The sequence below is a fragment of the Protopterus annectens genome, chromosome 14.part0 (assembly GCF_019279795.1).
Source record: "Protopterus annectens isolate FY-2018-M chromosome 14.part0, PAN1.0, whole genome shotgun sequence".
Taxonomy (NCBI): Eukaryota; Metazoa; Chordata; order Ceratodontiformes; family Protopteridae; genus Protopterus; species Protopterus annectens.
The window spans coordinates 1,080,759,605-1,080,785,301 of NC_056748.1; the positions used below are offsets into that span (position 1 = coordinate 1,080,759,605).

The 25,697-nt window shown below is 42.3% G+C and overlaps 1 protein-coding gene across 1 annotated transcript in view; it reads right to left on the minus strand.

The window, feature by feature from the left end:
- Window positions 1–25,697, minus strand: part of CFAP46 (cilia and flagella associated protein 46) — a 3,596,153-nt gene that overhangs the window by 1,384,520 nt on the left and 2,185,936 nt on the right. The gene's annotated exons all lie outside the window — the stretch shown is intronic.

Here is a 25,697-nt window from a genome sequence, read left to right on the forward strand (position 1 = left end):
AGTGAGCACGCACACACACACACACACACAATCTGAGTTAGTGAGCACACACAAACAATCTGAGTTAGTGATCTCACACACAAACACACACACAAACAATCTGAGTTAGTGATCTCACACACACACAATCTGAGTTAGTGAGCACACACACACACACACACACACACACACAGCATTATCTGATGTGACAGTGGGACTTTCTGCATAGACTACTGGGTGAATAGGAGCCACTGGAAAATTCTCATGTGCATGTGAGCTAGAGGAATTACTCTGATTGCTGCTGCCATTGTACCCAGCACTTTTAAAATTGTCTTTGCTTGAGTCTTTGTTCTTGAGAGGAGGTCTAGAACCTGTGAATCCCGTCTGCTGGAAGTCTTACCATCATTGTAGTGGTATCTACATCTGCACCTATAAAAATGATATGTTGAGATGGCAATAAGGCAGATTTTCTGTAGTTTACTGTAATCCCTAAATGAGCACAGAGATTCAAGGTGGTGTCTCTTGCTTGCATAAGTAGATGCTTGGTGGTGGCTGTTAGGAGCCAGTCATCTAGATATGGAAACACCTGGAATCCTAAACACCTCAGTTGAGCTGTGACTACTGCCATACATTTGGTGAACACTCTAGGGGCTGTAGTGAGACCAAAGGGCAGAGCTAGAAACTGGTAGTGAGTGGCTCCCAGCTGAAAGTGCAGATGACCACTGGATGGCCTGTCCATTTTTATGTGGTAGTATGCATCCTGAAGGTCTATAGAGCACATCCAATTGTCTTTTCCCAGAAAAGGGAGTATCGACTGAAGTGTTACCATCCAGAACTTTGTATTTTTACCGATTTGTTCAGTCTGCTGAGATTCATTATGGGTCTCTAGTCCCCTGTTTTCTTTGGAAAAAAAAAAAAAGAACCTTGAGTAAGTCCCAGATTCTCTCTGGTCTGTGGATGACTTTTTTTCTAGCAACTTCTGAATTTCTATGGTTGCTTGTTTCCTGTGACTAGGTGGAACATCTGGAATGTTTTTCGTTAGTGGGGCTGGCATGGAAAAGGGTATAGAGTAACCTCTGGATATGATACTTTGTACCCACTTTTGTTTTATTTTTAGCCAGGCATCTGAGTACAAAGATAAGTGAACCTGTCTGCCTCCAGAGAGGGACAGATGGGACTCCTTTCAGGAGCGCTGAAAAGGCTTACCAAAGAAATTTTATCTGCCGCCCTGGTTATGCGGACCCCCTCAGCATCTTCCATTGTTACCTCCTCCTCTGCCCCTGGAGGAAGGCTCACCATGTGTGTCAGGAAAAGCTCTCTGGGATTTTCAAAACCACATTTTTCCTCCCTTTTGACCCACGGGATAGGGTCTAGAAGGTGTGGAAAAACAGACTCAGATGGCAGAGTGTAAAGGTCACTGAGGAAAATATGCGCTTTCCTTATCTGTCCATTGTGAGTGAGTCTTTCTTCAGGGGATAGACAGACTTGGAGGTCTCAGACAACTTTTTAGTGGCTGCTGCCACCACCATAGCATCTACGGGGACCCCTTTCATGAGAAAAGTTTTGTCTTCTGGGGAAATGAAAATTTATTTGGCCTCCTAGGGACAGGTTCCACTATGTCCGAAGACTCCCACACCTTCCGATAAACTAACTCCATAAGTTTGTTGAAAGGTGGGGACACCCAAGTGGGGGAAGTTTGAGACCCCAAAGCCTTCAAGTGAAAAGTTTCCTCATCAGAAGGGGTGATGGACTTCCATCTGCCTCTCTGTTTAAGGATCTCTAAAATGTCAGTAAAGGAAACATCTTCAGAGGGCAACCGTTGGGACCCTTCTGAGTTATCGAGGTCTGTGTTGGACATGACTGACTCCTGAGGAAAGTCCAAAGGCTTCCTCTTGCATAATCTCTTTCAAGGGACTTCCTCAGAAGGGCATTCTGGGGAGGTTTTGGAAGGGTTCGCCCGTAGGGGCATCCTGGGGCTCTGGGTCTCTACGCGTGTGTGGGATCTGTTATGCTGAGACGGACACTGGTGCCTTTGGGGAGGAATGGCTGGACCTGAAGGTGTCGCTGTCCGTGGGGACAGTGCTATCCTGGCTTTGAAATCTCCCCACCCCTGATCCAAGGAAACCCCTCGATCTGAACAAAAAGGTTCCCCCTGCCCCATGGGGGGTTGTCTCCCAAGCCGAGGTAGGAGCCGAACTCTCCCATTGCTGAGGCCCCGAGAAGTAAGATCGGATCAGAAGAAAACTCAGCCCATCTCCCCTCCCCGGACCCGAATGGAGAGCATCGGCTCCTGGACCCCTCAGATGGCACTGAAGTAGCCACAGCAATAGGAGCCGAAGATCCTGGAGCAGGTCTTGGCTTTGATGGTACCATCACTATCAGTTCCATGCATTCTGGCTCTGAAGCCACAATGTGGGTTGGAGGAGGAATTGATGTTGTTGGAATAGGTGTAGTCAGTTCCAAAGCCTTCTGGGCCGGTTCCAATAAGAGTTTTGCCAGCAGTGGTGTCCTCAGGAGTGTCTGCACCACCTGATCCACATCATAGTCAGACAGGATTCTAGAGGAATGAGAAGAGGGTGCTGGGGATCCAATGGTTTGAAAAAAGGAGGATCTTAAAGTGGGAGATACCAGCTCCAGTGCAGGGGACTGGCTCCTCACTTGTAGGACCAACAGCTCCGAAACTAGTGGAGTCGAGTTAGTTTGCGTCTCGGATCCCACAGATTTTGAAGACATTTGTTTTTGCTGATTTTTTTAATGGTTCCGACAGATCTGAAGTAGAGGAAGAAGACCATTTAGAACTCTTGGTACTGTCCAATTTGCGAGTCTTTTTGGGAGTGCTTTGATCCTGTTCCATAGCCTCTTGAAAAGATGATTTCACTAGCCCTCTCAATATTAATTTGTTCTACCTTTCTTGAAGAATTCTGGAGCTAAAGGAGTGAAAAATAGCACAAGACTCCTGCAAATGAACTGCCCCCAGGCAGTAGACACATTCTTTGTGGCCATTAGTAATGGAGATCTTCTGGTTGCACTTAGGGCATTTCTTAAACCCTGACTTCACCTCTTTAGCTTGCTTAGACATGTTCAACCAACACCAACAGACAACAAGAAAAAAGGACAGGCCCTCTACTTTAAATGGGCACAAAGTCAAACGAGCTTGTTCTAGCAAAAGAGTATTTTTTTATACAATAACGACACACCTCTAATATGTGAAATAAAGTTAACTAGTTAGCACACAACACACTAACAGCCCACTAACTGAAAATGGGCTTAAGGTTCTTAACCTAAGAATGAATAAAGTCACACACAATTAACACTTCTAAGATAAACGCAATATACTTAGACTGCCACACGAACTAAGATGCAGTCGCACCACCCTATATACTATAAAACAGCTAAATACATCACTATCAAGAAAACTACATAAATATCTACTTAACTATCAAAAATCCTTAATTCTAATAGAAAATGGGATAGGGAAGTATTTAGGCCTAAGCAAAACATGGCTAATAACTTGAAAACACACACACACACTTTAAAGAAGCAGAAGAGTCCTCAAAATGACAAAGGTTTGAAAAAAAGGACGTAGAAGATATGATATAATGATATTTCTCAAAAGAAGTGGTAAATACAATCCAAATATTTAGACAATATAGAAAAAACTTTTCTACTTAGCCAGAGCTGGAAGAAATCACTCAATCTTGTTTCAGTGGCAAACAAGATCTGGGGAAGGCACTAGAGCATCATGGGATAGGGAGTAAGCCACGAGCTGGTTGAAGACCTCAAGCTTTAGTAAACGACAGAGTCAGAACTGAGGATTGGTTCTGAACCCATCAGTACAGAATGAAGGTAAGATAGGACAACTTCACATCAAAGTCTTCCAAGACAAAATCTTCAAGTCAGAAGTGGCTGAAGGTTCAAATGGAGGGTCTGCAAGGACCTGCAAAACAAAAGGCACACCCCTAGGAGGAACCAGATCAGAAACTGGAGGATGTAGTAAAAAGGTACCTTTGAAGAATGCCTTGGAAATATTGAGGAAACCCAGAGGAATATTATGCCTGCCAACATGGAAGTCAGAGATGGCTGCCAACTGCACTTTTAATAGTAGAAAAACTGGAACCCATTTGAAACAAATGACCAAAAAATTCCACAACGGATTCTAAGGGAGCAGAGAAAGGGTCGAGTCCACAAGAGTTCACCAAAAGTACAAAATGTCTCCGTTTACTGGAATACACATTTCTAGAAGACCACTTCTGAGATTAAGACAATATGCAAACTATGGCCTGTGAAAGCCTGAGATTTCTGACCATTGAGGGAACTGGAGGAATTATGTGGATAACTTGAGGGACCTAAAGTTGGGGGAATCCAGGCCTGCTGGATGAAAAATGAGATCTGGAAAAGAATCCAGTACCCAAGAGGGGTACTTCAGAAGAGGCCAAAAAAAGTGAAAGGGAAACCACACTTGGTGAGGCCAAAAGGGTGCTATGAGGATCACAGTTGCTCTACAGTGGGCTGCATTCTGAAGGAATTTTACCATCAGGGGAACTGGGGGCTAAGCATAAAGAAGCCCTAGGGGGCCAAGCAAACACCAGAATGTCCCTGGGTGACTGCTCCAGAGGGGAAACTAAGGTGTAATACCTATTGCAGGTGGTGTAGTATGGGGATGTAAATAGGTCACAACATGGAGTGCCCCAGAGCTGAAAAATCGGACCTGCAACCCTCAGATTTAGGGACCACATGTTCCTGCTCAGGCTGTCAGACAGAATGTTAGATTTCCCTGGAATGTGCATTGCCACCAGAAACCACTGAGAAGAAATCACCCACTGCCAAACCATCATGGTCTCTTGATAAAGAGGATACAACCATATTACCGCTTGCTTGTTGAGATACCTGACAAATTGAAATATTTATATTTTCCATCTGTATTGAAATCACACCTCTGTGAAGGGTATCCTGAAAGGCATACAGTACAAGGAGGACCAACCTCATCTCCAGAACATTAATGTGAATGTGGGTCTCTGTGGAAGCCCAGGACCTTTGAACTGTCCTCTCTTTGAAATGCCCCACATCACAAAAGAGAGTCTTCCATGGTGACAACATACTGTCGTCGTCTCAGAAAGAGTCATTGATTACTAAAGGAGACTGCAACCACCAACGAATTTGATTGTGACACACCTTTGTTAGGCATATGGGAAAATCCATGTGATGAGATAGGAAGATCACTGTATGGCCACAATCCATTGCACAGCCCTCATATGATATCTGGCTAAATGATCCTGCCATATGACCTAGAAGTTTCATAGCTGTGTGATCTGGGGACTTTGATGCTGCAAGCTCCAACAAGGCCTGAGCACAAAGGCTGATTACTCTGGAACTCAGAAGCCCGGCAATTTGACTGTGTCCAAATGACAACCTATCAACTTTAATACCTGAACAGGCTGTAGGCTCAGCCTTGGTTAATTAACTGTGATGCCAAAGTGGTTGCACAGTTGGAGTAAGGTATCCCTGGTCTTGATCAACATTGCTCTTGTGGAACCAGTAAAGAGCCAAACTTCCAGGTAAGGAAAGACATGGAATCCCTGTCACTGAAGCCAGGCTGTGACTGCTGCCATGCACTTGGTAAACACCTGGGAGGCTGTGGTGAGACCAAATTGCAGGGCCCTGAACTGGTAATTATTATTTATTTATGTACTGGCATTTGTTAATTAGAAAAGTCCACTGGACCCATTTTCAGTGGATGCCTGGGGAGAAAAGCTATACAAATATGACATAACAAATGAATATACAGAGCAAGAATTACAAAGGAAATCCATTAAATTAGTTAATTTGTACAATAACATATAGTTGATAGATTGCTACAAGCATGATAATATAGAATATACAGGAAGTAGATACATTATATATAGTAGTAAGGGAAATAACTGGACCCTAGCCAGAGTGCAGAAACCTCCTGTAATGCCTGTATATCTTGATATGATGGTAGATGTAATTGGGGTCTACAGAGCACATCCAATCATCCTTTCTCAGAAGAGGTAAGATGGACTGAACCATGACTATCTGGAACTTTCGCTTTTTCCCAAACTGATTCAGTCAGCTTAATACAATATTGGCATGAGGTCCTTGCTCTTTTTCAGTAATAAAAAGATCCTGGAATAAACATTGGATCCTTGCTGGTCTGGTGGGACCTTTTGCATGAGTCAGTTTTCGAACAGCTTGTTAATCTCTACAGCTGCTTGCTGTCTGTGACAGGGTGTAAGATCTAGGAGAAGCTTTTGATGGAAGTTTGGAACCTCTGAAAAGAGAGCAGAGTAGATTCTGCATATGACTGTTAACACGCATGAGTCCAAGGTGATGGACTCACAAGCTTTTGGATGAAGAGCCAAGCAACCCCCAATTGCTACCAGAGTAGGACAGTTAGGCAACCTTTCAGGATCACTGAAAGAGCCCATCGGAGAATGCCTTGCAGAAACCCTGAATCTGGGGATCACCCTGCTCCCATGGGTGGTGTCCATTATGATTCCTCCTCCATCCTCAGAAAACCCTCTGAAGAAGCATCCTAGAAAGACTGCTATGACTTACTGAAAAAAGAGGCACTTACATCCCCTTCTGATTCCTAGAAAATGGTCATTGCAGGTGGCGAAGTGCGCTCCTGTGGTGGACAACGTCTTCCTATTTTACTCACTCCATGTTAGAGTATCTTTAATTTTCAGCCCAAACAAAGAAGAGCCATTAAATGGAGCATTAACAAAGGATGCCTTGAAGCAATCTGCAGAGTTACATAAATGCATCCAAGTATGGCGCCACATAGCAATGCCAGAGGCAGCTGCTCGAGATGCTCCATTGAGCCTCATGGTGGCAATGGAAATCAGGGCAGACAACTGAGTCTCTAGTGTCTTCTGAATCTCTGGAGACTGCTGTGTCTTGACATTCCTTGACACGTCAAATAACTGGTCATGTTGAAGTCTAGTCAAGTATGATAAATAATTAAGTGCTTTCAGCAAAAAAGTCTGAGACATAGAAGCACTTCCCTAAACAATCTAAAGCTTGAGACTCCCTACTCTGGTAATGGACTGAGAATCTCTCTTCAGAAATCTTGTTTTTGGTGGCAACTGCCACTTAACATCAATGGCAGGACCCTAACTCCAATGTGATCATTCACTTTGGAGGGTTGCAAAAATCTTATCCAGCTATTGAGGATGGGCTCCAATATACTGGGTTATTTGCCCGCCCTCCGGGACACTAGGTCTATAACAGCATCCAGCGGGGAATGACCCAAGGCATGGGCTGGCCTTAACAAAGGCCTCCAAAAAATACTGATTTCTCTGGAGAGGGGGTTTCAATGGTCCAGCCTCTGTGTTGGTAAAGCTGCGCCATTAGATCACCAAAATAGGTCCTTCTTTGTGGTACAGTATCTTCCATGAGAGACTCCTCCAGGCAATCAAGTTATTTCCTCTTACACCTCCTCTTCCCTGAAACCTCCCATTCCTGTGGAGGGGGAGGAGGGGAAGAGGCTGGAAGCCCCACGAAGGGAGCAGGAAGAGACCCACTGATGTAGGCTGTCCAGGAGCAGACTGCTTGCAAATGAGGAAGGGGAGGGTACATCGGCTGAAGAAACCTGATCCTTCTCCTGAGAGCAGAACATCTTTTTGCATCATCGAAGGCCAAGGCAGAAGCTGGCCTCTTGGAGACGAGGGACCGGACCTAGCACCCAAAGGTACCAGTAACAGCCACAATTCAGAAGGAGCTATGCCAAGCCCTGACACTGAGATGTGAGTTGAGCTGTCCAAAGTTGACGCTCCAAGTGGAAGAGACAAAACCAAAACTGGGATTGTATACCCTGACACCTCAGCTGTGAGGTCCTGGCAACCTGGCACTGGCAACCTCCAGAGACTTGATGCCACACAGTTTGGGTTTGTCAAGGGGAGGTCATGTCTGTTAAATCTGGTCGACTATTTTGAGACAGTCATCAAGGCCATAGACGAAAGGAAGACGGTGCACACCACCTAACATGACATGGCCAAAGGCTTTTATTCTATTCCCCACTCAGGTATACTAGATAAACTCTCTCAACCAGGCATCAATCCATATGTTACCAGATGGGTAGCAAACTGGCTCAATGATAGAACCCACCAAGTCAAAATAGGGGAAGTCACCTCAAGTTTACTGCTCAATATCTGAGTTGTTTGGCTTTCTGCTATATACCTACCATCAACTGCATTACTAGCTCAGTTAAGTACAAACTTGCAGTGTTAAAGACTGTACTGCATTTTATTTTTCTATTTAATTGTTTCATTGAACATTGTGGCCCGTCTCCCTCTGCAGTTAATTTTCTATTTATTTGTTGCATAGAATACTGTGGTCTCTCTCTCTCTCTCTTTTTCTGCAGTAAGTGAGGGATTTTGTGTTTCAGTTCATTGATATTCAGTGTTAAACTCTTAGCCTAGAGGGTTTCTCTGTTTTTATAAGTGTTAGTCACATATCTTTGAATTTATTACTTCTCAATATCCGAGTCACATGGCTTTCTGCTATATACCTACAAGCAACTGCATTACTAGCCGAGGGAAGTACAAACTTGCAGTGTTAAAGATTGTACTGCATTTTATTTTTCTGTCTATTTAATTGTTTAATTGAATATTGTGGCCTGTGTCTCCCTGCGGTTATTTATTTTTCTATTTATTTGTTTCATAGAATACTGTGGTCTCTCTCTCTCTCTTTCTCTCTGTCTCTGCAGTAAGTGGGGGTTATTGTGTTTCACGTCATTGATATTCAGTGTTAAACTCTTAGCCTAGATGGTTTCTCTGTATTTATAAGTGTTAGTCATATATCTTTGAATGTATTACTGCTCAATATCTGAGCTGTTTAGCTTTCTGCTATATACCTATAATCAACTGCATTACTAGCTGAGTTAAGTACAAACTTGCAGTGTTAAAAATTGTACTGCATTTTATTTTTCTATTTAATTGTTTCAATGAATATTGTGGTCTGTGTCTCTCTGTAGTTATTTATTTTTCTATTTATTTGTTTCATAGAATACTACGGTCTCTCTCGCTCTGCAGTAAGTGGGGGTTATTGTGTTTCACTTCATTGATATTCAGTGTTAAACTCTTAGCCCAGAGGGTTTCTCTGTATTTATAAGTGTTAGTCACATATCTTTGAATTTATTACTGCTCAATATCTGAGTTGTTTGGCTTTCTGCTATATACCTACAATCAACTACATTACTAGCTGAGTTAAGTACAAACTTGCAGTGTTAAACATTGTAATACATTTTATTTTTCTGTCTATTTAATTGTTCCATTGAATATTGTGGTCTGTCTCTCTCTGCAGTTATTTAAATTTCTATTTATTTGTTGCATAGAATACTGTAGTCTCTATCTCTATCTCATTACCTCTGCAGTAAGGGGGGTTATTGTGTTTCACTTCATTGATATTCAGTGTTAAACTCTTAGCCTAGAGGGTTTCTATGAATTTATAAGAGTTAGTCACATACCTTTGAATTTATTACTGTTCAATATCTGAGTTGTTTGGCTTTCAGCTATATACCTACAATCAACTGCGTTACTAGCTGAGTTAAGTACAAAGTTGTAGTGTTAAAGATTGTACGGCATTTTATTTTTCTGTATATTTCATTGTTTTATTGAATACTGTGGTCTGTCTCACTCTGCAGTTATTTATTTTTCTATTTCTTTCTTTCATAGAATACTGTGGTCTCTCTCTCTGTAGTAAGTGGGGGTTATTCTGTTTCACTACATTGATACTCAGTGTTAAACTCTTAGCCTAGAGGTTTTTTCTGTATTTATAAGTGTTAGTCACATATCTTTGAAATTATTACTGCTCAATACTGAGTTATTTGGCTTTTTGCTATATACCTACAAACAACTATATTACTAGCCGAGTTAAATACAAACTTGCAGTGTTAAAGATTGTACTGCATTTTATTTTTCTGTTTATTTAATTGTTTCATTGAATACTGTGGTCAGTGTCTCTCTGCAGTTATTCATTTTTCTATTTATTTGTTTCATAGAATACTGTGGTCTCTCTCTCTCTCTCTCTCTGCAGTAAGTGGGGGTTATTGTGTTTCATTGATATTCAATGTTAAAGTCTTAGAGTAAATGGTTTCTCTGTATTTATAAGTGTCAGTCACATATCTTTGAAGTTATTAATGCTCAGTATCTGAGTTGTCTGGCTTTCTGCTATATACCTGCAATCAACTGCATTACTGAGTTAATTGCAAACTTTCTGCATTTTATTTTTCTGTCTATTTAATTGTTTCATTGAATATTGTGGTCTGTGCCTCTCTGCAGTTATTTATTTTTGTATTTTTTTTTCATAGAATATTGTGGTCGCTCTCTCTCTCTCTCTCTCTGCAGTTAGTTTCCCTGTCCTCCTTCCCTGTTCTTGTTTTGGTATTAATCGTGGTGGCTTTGGAATTACCCGCCCCTCCTGTAAATTTATATTTGAACACTCCTCCTGGGTCTTTCTCATTTGCTCACTCAACCGAGTGCACTGAGATTATATTTTGACTTCAGACACTGCTAAAAATCCCATCTGTTCAGCTGTATCCCAGCTCTCTCCCAGTCTAGTGTCACTAACTCATTCTACCTAATACAGAAAGAACATTTGTGAAGGGCAAGCCACTTAGCTCCTTAACCTTGAATTACCTTCTGTTTCTCCTTTCCCCCTTTTCACTTTACAAAAAAATATTTAAGCTTGTTTCCTGCCTTTCCTGTAACTACTCTAGTCCAGATACAGATGTGCTGTATCCAGGACTGTTTGTAAGCTTCTGAGCCCCCCAAGCCTTTTTGTGTCAACGGGAAGCCCTCTAGCATATCAGTGGGAGTAGTAAGTACTAGGTAACCTATCTACCACAAGAGGATTGGTTTCTGGCCCAGAAATTGTAGTTTTTAGTGTTTGTGCAGTCTTTCCATCTCTTTCAACTTTCTGGTTTAAAAGCCCGCATTTGCGCTTGTTTCCTGCCTTTCCTGTAACTAGTCTAGTCCAGATATAGCTTTGCTGTATCCAGGACTGTTTGTAAGCTTCTGTGCAGTACCAAAGTCTGCTCTTCAACCTTTCCCTTAGATCTGCTAGTTCTCTCCTCTAGTGCACTTTTACTAGCTTATTAGTCTAGCACTTTACCAGACTTCTTGTAGCAATTAATGTATCAGATAAAAGTGCTACCAGCACTAAACCTTCTACAAGGAAACCGCTCCAGTATTTATTATTAATGTGCACCCCTCCAGGCATATTTAAAGGTCAGTCCCCTGTGCTTTCTCCTATTAACCTGGTGAACCTGGGCATCCGGAGGCAATGTAGCAACTGCCTCATGTACACAGACAACCCTCTCCTCTTACCTCCCAGCACTCAGACTTGCGAGAGATGCACTTATATATCCAGATTGGAAGCCACTCTCTCTAGCCAAGACCGGAATAGTTGGTCAAGAGGAGAAGGTCAACCCTTGTACCACACCACATAGAACACACAGGCCTCCAGAACACACACCAACACTGCCTTCACAAAAAAACACAAACCACACACCCACCTTTGTGGAGGCTCTCAATAAAAATCTATCTAAACAGTAGAGACCTCCAAGGCAGAAATGTGCTCGACCACCACAATACAACACTAATCACGAGACACATGACTCTCCTAAACAGTATGCCACTCAACCAAAGCCCCTAAGGCAAAACAGTATGCCCAACACGCTACCCATAGGTGACTAGATAGTGAGGCACACTGATGTCCCACTCATTAGGTTGAATAAGGAGAAAGTAACAGCCAGCTGCCTGTAAGGTGCAAGGCTCTGCCACAAAAAGCATGAACTCTGGTGTCTCAATGACAGGTACAAATATGACTGTCACTATACGTGTGGGTGTGAATGACTTGAGAAGTACCTCCCTGGACTACATGAAAAGAGACATGGAGGAGCTCTCAGATTATGTAGCCTAGGTGGGTATGAGCCTAGCCCTGAGCAGCATCCTACCATCACCCAGAATGATACCACAGTACAAGCAGAAGCAGATGCATTATCTGTCTGCCTGGGAAAATATGATTGACAGACCTCGATGCTTTGTCAGAGATGGCCTGCATCTGTCATCCCTGGGCTTCCGGATACTGGCCAAGCCTCATGCCACTCCTATAGTGCCTTTTTAGGGGGTATTCAAAAGACCAAATTACCACCATAACAGCTACAAATAAATGCAATCTGAGGGTCATGCTGCTCAACGCTAGAATTCTAAATTTCAAAAAGCACTCACTCAAAGCACTCCTTAAAATGGAGAACATCGACATTTGTGCTGTAACAGAGACCCAGTTCAAGGTAGCAAAAAGCACTCCTGCACTACCAGCCTATAACTCATTCCACACCTTTTGGCCCCAGAACTTGAACCGAAGCTCCAAAGGCAGTGGTGTTTCCATATTCATAATGGATGCATACACCTCCAGACTGGTAACCCAACATAATGCATCAGAGATCCTTCAGGTTCAGCTAACACTGGATAAGACAGCAATTCAGGTTGTAGCCTGCTATAGGTCCCCAACCATGTCCCAAGACTCACACTTCACATTCCTAAGCACCCTGGAGAATATTAGGGTCCAACCTAACACTCTCATACTGGGCGACTTCAACTATTCCTCCATTAACTGGGAAAACTTCCCATGTATCAATACACTTGGCCAACATTTCCTGGAATTCATTAATTCCAATGCCCTAGACCAGCTCGTTCTTACCCCCATTAGAGGTAGCAACTGCCTTGATCTGGTCATTACTAACATGGGTGACTGCTGCTCTACACCAATAGTCAACTCCTCTTTGGTTAGATCCGACCACAAACTAATCACTTTGGAAATCCACGTCCCTTGAGCCCCCCCCCCCTCCCACACACACACACAAAGGTAACCACCATGAAAAACTTCTCCAAAGCCAACTTTGGGCTCCTAAAAACAAAGTTGGCTAACTTCACGCCACCCATGATAATGGAGAATAGTTGCATGACTGATGAATCATACACCAATGCACTGTATGAACACTTTCGCAAATGCATGGATCTCGCCATACCCAATAGAACCAAGACGGTCTCCCCCAAAAAATAGGAAGCCAATCTGTTGGTCCCCTGCCATAAATAACCTCTACAACAGAAGGAGGGAACTGATGCGGAATAAGGTGAAGTCCCAAGATTGGAAAAACTCCCTTATCAGCCTGAACAAAAAGTTGAGATCCCTCATCAAATCCTCTAAAGCTAGCTATGAAAACAGAATTGCAGCAGATAGTAAAGACAACCACAAGGCCTTCTATAGTTATGTAAAGAATCTCCAGGGCAATACCCAGATTTGCTCTGAGCTATTGCACAGTGGTACATCCTATACCGAGTAAACAGATATTGCCAATATACTGGCCAACAGATTCATTGCCAGCTTTACCCCTCTCTCCCGTTCCAAAGGACGTATCACATTAACAGTAGATTGCCAGGCACACAGCATTACTGCTGCATAGGTTAAAACAGCACTGTCCAAGGCCAAGAATACAGCTTCTATGGGACCTGACAATATCCCTGGCCGTGTTCTACATGAACTACAGAGTGAATTGGCACCTCACCTGTGTGCCCTGTTCAATCACAGCCTCACCTCAGGCTTTGTCCCTACCAAATGGCGCACTGCAACAGCCATCCCTCTCCAAAAAGGAGGAGTGACTACAGACCCTGGGAACTATTGCCCCATTAGTCTAACGAGTCTGATATGCAAAGCTATGGAACTCATCAAGGACCTAATAAACAAGGATATAGGGAATCTCCAAAGTCTGGATCCCACACAGTTTGGTTTTGTGAAGGGTACATCATGCCTGCTCAACTTGGTCGACTTCTTTCAGTCAATCACCAGAGCTGTGGATGTAGGCTGTGTGAACCACCTTGCCTTCATCCACAGCTCTCCAGAACTGTGGATGAAGGCAAGGTGCTTCATACAGCCTACCTTGATCTGGCCAAGGCCTTTGATACTATTCCCCACTCAGGAATCATATAAATACTCAGTAAGCTAGGATTCAACCCATATATCACTATGTGGGTTGCAAACTGGCTCAAAGATAGAACCCACAGTGCGAAAGTAGCTGACTCCAAGTCAGACTGCCGACCAGTCATGAGTGGAGTCCCACATAGTTCAGTCCTGGGTCCTCTCCTGTTTGGTATATACTTCTCTGAAGTTCAGGCCAACATGAAGGGACTCTGGCTGACAAAATTCGCAGACGATTGCAAGTTGGGAGCTATTATTAACTCCCCAAGTGATGCTGACATCCTACAGAAAGGCATCACTGAGATTAACGAATGGTGTCAGAACTATGGTCTTAAAGCTCAATGCCAAAAAAATGTGTCATCATTCCCTTTGGGAAAAACCCAGTTCCCATGAATTACCACATCGATGGTAGTCCAATGAACACAGAAGGTGTTTTAAGAGATCTGGGAACACAGGTTGACAACAACCTCTCTTTTGACCACTACATTGCCACTGTGGTCAGAAAGTCCTTCTGTGTGGCACATCTCATTACTAAGGGTTTTGCATCCAGGAAGAAAGAGGTCATGGTCTCCCTCTACTCTTCTCACATTAGGCCAATCATCGAATACAACGCCCCATTTGGCATGTACCTCACTAGACACCTGCAACAACTGGAGAGGCAGCAAAAGTACCTCACAACGAGGATCCTAGGCCTTAAACACTTGCCCTATATGGACAGACTCAAAGAACTCCAACTATTCTCTGTCTCATATCGCCTGCTTAGAGGCAATCTCTGCTTGACTTACAAAGCCATGTCTGACCCAGCTCTATCAGAAATGCTACATCTAAAGAAATCCCAATCCTTGTGCACCACACGCTCCAGAGACCTCAACCTCATTACCAGAATCAACAGAATGTGCTGAAGGGACAGGTTTATAACCCAGAGACTGCCCGTGCTATGGAACAGACTTCCCATACATGTCAAACAGAGCACCTCACTGGCCTCCAAGAGAAATCTTGATGAGTGGATGGGAAATAGAAAATTCACCCCAGGGATCACTCCAGTGTCTCTACTTGACAGAGGCACTGGGAACTAAGGTCAGGTGGCACGATGCCAGGGTAATCCTAAGGGCTAGGCTTGTAAAGGCTCCAGGGTCATTAGCCTAGTACACACCTATGAACCTAAATAGTAGACTCGTAACAAGCAGTGTACCCCAGGGATCAGTCTTGCGGCCTCTGTTGTTCCGGATATACTTCTCGGAGGTGAAGGCCAAATCTAGTAGGCTATGGCTGACCAAGTTTGCAGATGACTGCAAGCTGGGTGCTGTCATCAATTCCCCTAGTGATGTGGACACCCTCCAAAAGGGTCTCACCCAAACAAATGACTGATGCTACAAACATGGCCTCAAACTGAATGCCAAAAAATGCATCATCATCCCTTTTGGGGAGAGTGACATCCCCACAAATTATCACAATGATAATAAGTTCCTAAGCATGCAATCAGTCATGAGGGACTTGGGCAGCCAGGTTGATAGCAACCTAGCTTTTGACCACCATATTGCCTCCATTGTAAGGAAAGCCTTCTACATGGCCCACCTCATTAGTAAGGGTATCTCATCTGGGGATAAGGTGGTTATAACATCCCTTCCCTGTATTCTTCCCTTATAAGACCCATTATTGAATACAATGCCCCTTTCAGCATGTACCTCACAAAGCACATTCATCAGCTGGAGAGACCACAGAGGTTCCTCACCCAGAAAATCCAGGGCCTCAAACATCTACCCTACACAGATAAGCTAAACGTCCTGTCCCTATACTCAGTCTCCAAGAGAGTCCTCAGAGGTGACCTCTGGCAACAAAGCAATCTCAGACCCCATCCTGATGGGACTGCTGCATATCCACAAGTCAAGCTCCACTCGAGTAACCTACACATGTGACCTCAACCTGGTCTGTGACATCAATAGGACTTGTTGGAGAGACAGATTTGTGTCCCAGAGACTCCCCCTCTTGTGGAATAGACTCCCTCTCCATGTAAAGCAGAGCACCTCATTAACCCTTTTTAAATGCAACCTGGATAACTGGATGGGGAACAGAAAATACACTGCTGGGATTCCACCTATGTTCCTGCTGGAAAGTGGCATAGGGTGCTGACTTATTGGAACATGGGCTAAATTCTTGGCTAGACTTGTAAGGGTCTCATGGCTATTAGCCTAGTAACTTCCTACGATCCTGTGATTCCTATGATCCTGATGATCCCTAAGTAGTTTGAGCTGATACTAACTAGGCAAAGCCATTGGATCTAACCTTGGGTGTGGAAATGCAGCCTGATCCAAAGATCTCAGATCCAAAGAGGTAAAGGAAGGAAACCAGATAGACAGAGCCAAATGTCCTGAGACTGGACCTGGACCCAACAGGATAACACCCAATTGCATCTGTGTCTGCAAAAAGGGCATCATCAGTTGCTCCAAGCCAGCAGCGTCAATGCTGCCCACTAACTTCAATGACCAAATAGATGAAACTACTAACAGGGGCTTGGAGGGCCATTTAGAAGAGCATGAATCTGTCTATCGGATCCAAGATGGAGAGGCTTGGAACTGGGGTGGGGAAGCAGAAAACTCTGGTGACAGCTCTGATGGGGTGGAAGGCAAGAAAGGGGAATCTGTTCTATCAGGAGAAGCCCCTTTAAGTAGAAAGGGACTTGAAAGGCTTGAAGCTGGAGAAGGAGCCTTGCCTATTACTGGCACCGATGGAGATTGGCTCCAACCCCCTCACTCTTGGCACCAGGGCAGCTGGGGGACCCGAAAGTCAAGGGATGCTTGGGTCCAGCAAGCCTGAGGATTGAAAGACTAGGGGCAGAAGAACAACAGCACCTCTTCTAATCTCATTGAGAAGACTTAGAGTCACAATGATGGTGCTCCTCAGATCAGACCTTCGTAACAGAGGGAAAAGCAGCAGAAGGAGGAGGGCTGGAGGGAAGCCCTGAGAACCAACTTGGCCCAATGTTCGTTAATCACCCTGGACCTGAAACCTTCACAGACAGAACAAGTGGAGTTTAGGTATGATGCTCCCAGGCAGTAAACATATCTATCATGTACATCCTGCAAGGCAATATGAGCTGACAGGCAACACACTTCTTATACCCCTTGTTCATAATCGAACAAGCTGAAAAGCCACACACAAAAATTATTGATACTATAACAAACTGTTGTAACAACAAAAGAAACAAACAGCACTCTAGCTATAGAAAAAGGCAGAAAGTACCAATACTAAAAAGACACTACCCCATCGAAAGGCAAGAAGACCTATTTATTAAAAAAAACCTCTGTTTGTAAACGTACCTATCTACCTAATGCACACAATCCTAACTAGACTAACATTAGAAAACAGGGTAAGGGAATCAAAAATCTAGCACAAGAAGCCTACAAGAGCTTACCAGAAAGGATACACCAAGTGAAGCTGCTGACAGGAATGGAAGCAAACTAGGTCTAAGGATTAGGGTGAGCAGCAGAGAGGTGTGGGTAAGGGAAGCGGAGCCTGGTGAGTTTGACTCGCAGGTTGAAGCCAGATGAAGCAGACAACACTGGATCATCAATTTTTTTAAAATAAATTCAAATTTTCAGAAACTCAAATATATGGTCCTGACCATATCAATTGAGTTTCTGAAACCTGATAATATAACAAACTCATACACATAAATTTTATTATATATATATTTTAATAAACTTAAAACAGAAAGAAAATAATAAATCTAACAATAAAATGAGAGTAAGGAGGTCCCTAAATGGGGCTTATCTGAGTATTAAGCCACAAAAATTAGCACAAGATCCTATTAAAATTATAGGACTTGTTTCTTTGGATAGCACAAAAAGACTTAATACTTACTTCCTGTAACAACAGAAGGCTACCCTCTCGGGATATGCTCAGCCAATCACCTGGCACAGTAAGAGAGAGGGACTGGAGTCTGAGCTTTTGAAAGTTGGCCAGTACTGGGTTACTTTGTTAGATAACCCAAAATGCCACTGAGGCAGTGGGAATGAGGAACATCATTATTACATCATGTTTTACCGACTACAGTCAAAACCTTAGAACGGTCTCTCAAGACCTTATTTGGAGATATCATGCAGCTTTTAGCATACAGAAATAAATTATACCTTTCTAATGATGCTACTTCACTGAAGGAATAGATTCTGTATAATAAACTGAATTTTCATAGATTACATTGCTGAAGCATTGTACAAAAATGAGAATGCAATGAAGCAAATCAGAAACATCAGTTTTCATATAAGACCACAACTCTTGTGAGACTGAACACTATAATTGTATCCTTGTGTTTTGCTTTGGAATACTCTATCCACTTAACACTAGTGTTTTTCTTTTGATAGTTTTGTGTGACTTTAGAATCTATAGTGTCTCTTTGATATAATTTGCATTATTAATTCAAACTACTGTTGTATCTAGGTTTATTTTACATCAGGTTTTTCCCTTTTGGAATACAGAATTTAAAATCCTAGATACGCAATATGTTATAAAGCTTTGTAATGTACCAATGTCTATTGTAAATATCATTGTCTTGTCCTATTTTGTTGTTGTTTCTGGAGCTTTTCTCCCAGGGCCTCCACTGAAAATGGAGATAGATCCAGCTGGACTAGCCCGGTCAACAAATGTAAAATAAATAAAGAAACATAAATCAAGCAGTTTCAATGAAAATCAAATAAGTTAAGAATATTAAAAATTAAATTCACAATAATTAAAAAAACAGTAAAATTATAACGTCCTTGTTAACAGTATTCCAATGCTAAAGATATGCAAAAACATGCTAGAACTGTGGTTAGCTATAACATCTTTATATTAAATATTTTTTAATTAAATATTTTCAGAACTTTTCATGGACTAAAGTAATACTTTTAAATGGATGGGATGCACATTTGGAAGAAATAACAGATAAGGACAAACATGACCATATTAATATGAAAAAGTTTAACTAAAGCAAATGCTTAATAGGTAGTGTGAAAAACAAACCATGAATTTGCTTTGAGTAATGAGTCATGAAGAGTGATAATCATCAGCTGAAGGTGGGATTTTGACACAAAGCAAAAGCTTCAACAAATCTTACTTTGGATTTCACAGATGAGCAGTGCAAACATCTGAGCAGCTTGCTATATGAAACCCCATTATAATTACAGACGCAGCAGGTGCTACATGAAACACCGTTATAATTACAGATGCAGCAGGTGCTACATGAAACTCCGTTATAATTACAGATGCAGCAGGTGCTACATGAAACACCGTTATAATTACAGATGCAGCAGGTGCTACATGAAACACCATTATAATTACAGATGCAGCAGGTGCTACATGAAACACCGTTATAATTACAGACGCAGCAGGTGCTACATGAAACACCGTTATAATTACAGACGCAGCAGGTGCTACATGAAACACTTATAATTACAGATGTAGCAGGTGCTACATGAAACACCGTTATAATTACAGACGCAGCAGGTGCTACATGAAACACCGTTATAATTACAGACGCAGCAGGTGCTACATGAAACACCATTATAATTACAGATGCAGCAGGTGCTATATGAAACCCCATTATAATTACAGACGCAGCAGGTGCTACATGAAACACCGTTATAATTACAGATGCAGCAGGTGCTACATGAAACACTGTTATAATTACAGACGCAGCAGGTGCTACATGAAACACCATTATAATTACAGATGCAGCAGGTGCTACATGAAACACCGTTATAAGTACAGATGCAGCAGGTGCTACATGAAACAACGTTATAAGTACAGATGCAGCAGGTGCTACATGAAACACCGTTATAATTACAGACGCAGCAGGTGCTACATGAAACACCATTATAATTACAGATGCAGCAGGTGCTACATGAAACACCGTTATAATTACAGACGCAGCAGGTGCTACATGAAACACCGTTATAATTACAGACGCAGCAGGTGCTACATGAAACACCGTTATAATTACAGACGCAGCAGGTGCTACATGAAACACCGTTATAATTACAGACGCAGCAGGTGCTACATGAAACACCGTTATAATTACAGATGCAGCAGGTGCTACATGAAACACCGTTATAATTACAGATGCAGCAGGTGCTACATGAAACACCATTATAATTACAGATGCAGCAGGTGCTACATGAAACTCCGTTATAATTACAGATGCAGCAGGTGCTACATGAAACACCGTTATAATTACAGATGCAGCAGGTGCTACATGAAACACCGTTATAATTACAGACGCAGCAGGTGCTACATGAAACACTTATAATTACAGATGCAGCGGGTGCTACATGAAACACCATTATAATTACAGATGCAGCAGGTGCTACATGAAACACCGTTATAATTACAGATGCAGCAGGTGCTACATGAAACACCGTTATAATTACAGATGCAGCAGGTGCTATATGAAACTCCATTATAATTACAGACGCAGCAGGTGCTACATGAAACACCGTTATAATTACAGACGCAGCAGGTGCTACATGAAACACCATTATAATTACAGACGCAGCAGGTGCTACATGAAACACCGTTATAATTACAGATGCAGCAGGTGCTACATGAAACACCGTTATAATTACAGATGCAGCAGGTGCTACATGAAACACCATTATAATTACAGATGCAGCAGGTGCTACATGAAACCCCATTATAATTACAGATGCAGCAGGTGCTACATGAAACACCGTTATAATTACAGATGCAGCAGGTGCTATATGAAACTCCATTATAATTACAGATGCAGCAGGTGCTACATGAAACACCGTTATTACCGATGCAGCAGGTGCTACATGAAACACCATTATAATTACAGGCGCAGCAGGTGCTACATGAAACACCGTTATAATTACAGATGCAGCAGGTGCTACATGAAACACCGTTATAATTACAGATGCAGCAGGTGCTACATGAAACACCGTTATAATTACAGACGCAGCAGGTGCTACATGAAACACCGTTATAATTACAGATGCAGCAGGTGCTACATGAAACACCGTTATAATTACAGATGCAGCAGGTGCTACATGAAACACCATTATAATTACAGATGCAGCAGGTGCTACATGAAACCCCATTATAATTACAGATGCAGCAGGTGCTACATGAAACACCATTATAATTACAGACGCAGCAGGTGCTATATGAAACACCATTATAATTACAGACGCAGCAGGTGCTACATGAAACACAGTTATTACCGATGCAGCAGGTGCTAGATGAAACACCATTATAATTACAGATGCAGCAGGTGCTACATGAAACACCGTTATAATTACAGATGCAGCAGGTGCTACATGAAACACCGTTATAATTACAGATGCAGCAGGTGCTACATGAAACACCGTTATAATTACAGACGCAGCAGGTGCTACATGAAACACCGTTATAATTACAGATGCAGCAGGTGCTACATGAAACACCGTTATAATTACGGATGCAGCAGGTGCTACATGAAACACCGTTATTACAGACGCAGCAGGTGCTACATGAAACACCGTTATTACAGACGCAGCAGGTGCTACATGAAACACCATTATAATTACAGACGCAGCAGGTGCTACATGAAACAGTTATAATTACAGACGCAGCAGGTGCTACATGAAACACCATTATAATTACAGATGCAGCAGGTGCTACATGAAACACCATTATAATTACAGACGCAGCAGGTGCTACATGAAACACTTATAATTACAGATGCAGCAGGTTCTACATGAAACACCGTTACAATTACAGATGCAGCAGGTGCTACATGAAACACCGTTATAATTACAGACGCAGCAGGTGCTACATGAAACACCGTTATAATTACAGACGCAGCAGGTGCTACATGAAACACCGTTATAATTGCAGATGCAGCAGGTGCTACATGAAACACCGTTATAATTACAGACGCAGCAGGTGCTACATGAAACACCGTTATAATTACAGACGCAGCAGGAGCTACATGAAACACAGTTATAATTACAGACGCAGCAGGTGCTACATGAAACACCATTATAATTACAGACGCAGCAGGTGCTACATGAAACACCATTATAATTACAGACGCAGCAGGTGCTACATGAAACACCATTATAATTACAGATGCAGCAGGTGCTACATGAAACACTTATAATTACAGATGCAGCAGGTGCTACATGAAACACCATTATAATTACCGATGCAGCAGGTGCTACATGAAACACCGTTACAATTACAGATGCAGCAGGTGCTACCTGAAACACCGTTATAATTACAGATGCAGCAGGTGCTACATGAAACACCGTTATAATTACAGACGCAGCAGGTGCTACATGAAACACCGTTATAATTACAGATGCAGCAGGTGCTACATGAAACACCGTTATAATTACAGATGCAGCAGGTGCTACATGAAACACCATTATAATTACAGATGCAGCAGGTGCCACATGAAACACCGTTATAATTACAGACGCAGCAGGTGCTACATGAAACACCGTTATAATTACAGACGCAGCAGGTGCTACATGAAACACCGTTATAATTACAGACGCAGCAGGTGCTACATGAAACACCGTTATAATTACAGACGCAGCAGGTGCTACATGAAACACCGTTATAATTACAGACGCAGCAGGTGCTACATGAAACACCGTTATAATTACAGATGCAGCAGGTGCTACATGAAACACCGTTATAATTACAGACGCAGCAGGTGCTACATGAAACACCGTTATAATTACAGATGCAGCAGGTGCTACATGAAACACCGTTATAATTACAGATGCAGCAGGTGCTACATGAAACACCATTATAATTACAGATGCAGCAGGTGCTACATGAAACACCGTTATAATTACAGATGCAGCAGGTGCTACATGAAACACCGTTATAATTACAGATGCAGCAGGTGCTACATGAAACACCATTATAATTACAGATGCAGCAGGTGCTACATGAAACACCGTTATAATTACAGATGCAGCAGGTGCTACATGAAACACCGTTATAATTACAGATGCAGCAGGTGCTACATGAAACACCGTTATAATTACAGATGCAGCAGGTGCTACATGAAACACCATTATAATTACAGACGCAGCAGGTGCTACATGAAACACCGTTATAATTACAGATGCAGCAGGTGCTACATGAAACACCGTTATAATTACAGATGCAGCAGCTGCTACATGAAACACCGTTATAATTACAGACGCAGCAGGTGCTACATGAAACACCGTTATAATTACAGATGCAGCAGGTGCTACATGAAACACCGTTATAATTACAGATGCAGCAGGTGCTACATGAAACACCGTTATAATTACAGATGCAGCAGGTGCTACATGAAACACCGTTATAATTACAGACGCAGCAGGTGCTACATGAAACACCGTTATAATTACAGATGCAGCAGGTGCTACATGAAACACCATTATAATTACAGACGCAGCAGGTGCTACATGAAACACCATTATAATTACAGATGCAGCAGGTGCTACATGAAACACCGTTATAATTACAGATGCAGCAGGTGCTACATGAAACACCGTTATAATTACAGATGCAGCAGGTGCTACATGAAACACCATTATAATTACAGATGCAGCAGGTGCTACATGAAACACCGTTATAATTACAGATGCAGCAGGTGCTACATGAAACACCATTATAATTACAGATGCAGCAGGTGCTACATGAAACACCGTTATAATTACAGATGCAGCAGGTGCTACATGAAACACCGTTATAATTACAGATGCAGCAGGTGCTACATGAAACACCATTATAATTACAGATGCAGCAGGTGCTACATGAAACACCGTTATAATTACAGATGCAGCAGGTGCTACATGAAACACCGTTATAATTACAGATGCAGCAGGTGCTACATGAAACACCGTTATAATTACAGATGCAGCAGGTGCTACATGAAACACCGTTATAATTACAGATGCAGCAGGTGCTACATGAAACACCGTTATAATTACAGATGCAGCAGGTGCTACATGAAACACCGTTATAATTACAGATGCAGCAGGTGCTACATGAAACACCGTTATAATTACAGATGCAGCAGGTGCTACATGAAACACCGTTATAATTACAGATGCAGCAGGTGCTACATGAAACACCGTTATAATTACAGATGCAGCAGGTGCTACATGAAACACCGTTATAATTACAGATGCAGCAGGTGCTACATGAAACACCGTTATAATTACAGATGCAGCAGGTGCTACATGAAACACCATTATAATTACAGATGCAGCAGGTGCTACATGAAACACCGTTATAATTACAGATGCAGCAGGTGCTACATGAAACACCGTTATAATTACAGATGCAGCAGGTGCTACATGAAACACCGTTATAATTACAGATGCAGCAGGTGCTACATGAAACACTGTTATAATTACAGATGCAGCAGGTGCTACATGAAACACCGTTATAATTACAGATGCAGCAGGTGCTACATGAAACACCGTTATAATTACAGATGCAGCAGGTGCTACATGAAACACCGTTATAATTACAGATGCAGCAGGTGCTACATGAAACACCGTTATAATTACAGATGCAGCAGGTGCTACATGAAACACCGTTATAATTACAGATGCAGCAGGTGCTACATGAAACACCGTTATAATTACAGATGCAGCAGGTGCTACATGAAACACCGTTATAATTACAGATGCAGCAGGTGCTACATGAAACACCGTTATAATTACAGATGCAGCAGGTGCTACATGAAACACCGTTATAATTACAGATGCAGCAGGTGCTACATGAAACACCGTTATAATTACAGATGCAGCAGGTGCTACATGAAACACCATTATAATTACAGATGCAGCAGGTGCTACATGAAACACCGTTATAATTACAGATGCAGCAGGTGCTACATGAAACACCATTATAATTACAGATGCAGCAGGTGCTACATGAAACACCGTTATAATTACAGATGCAGCAGGTGCTACATGAAACACCGTTATAATTACAGATGCAGCAGGTGCTACATGAAACACCGTTATAATTACAGATGCAGCAGGTGCTACATGAAACACCGTTATAATTACAGATGCAGCAGGTGCTACATGAAACACCGTTATAATTACAGATGCAGCAGGTGCTACATGAAACACCGTTATAATTACAGATGCAGCAGGTGCTACATGAAACACCGTTATAATTACAGATGCAGCAGGTGCTACATGAAACACCGTTATAATTACAGATGCAGCAGGTGCTACATGAAACACCGTTATAATTACAGATGCAGCAGGTGCTACATGAAACACCGTTATAATTACAGATGCAGCAGGTGCTACATGAAACACCGTTATAATTACAGATGCAGCAGGTGCTACATGAAACACCGTTATAATTACAGATGCAGCAGGTGCTACATGAAACACCGTTATAATTACAGATGCAGCAGGTGCTACATGAAACACCGTTATAATTACAGATGCAGCAGGTGCTACATGAAACACCGTTATAATTACAGATGCAGCAGGTGCTACATGAAACACCGTTATAATTACAGATGCAGCAGGTGCTACATGAAACACCGTTATAATTACAGATGCAGCAGGTGCTACATGAAACACCGTTATAATTACAGATGCAGCAGGTGCTACATGAAACACCGTTATAATTACAGATGCAGCAGGTGCTACATGAAACACCGTTATAATTACAGATGCAGCAGGTGCTACATGAAACACCGT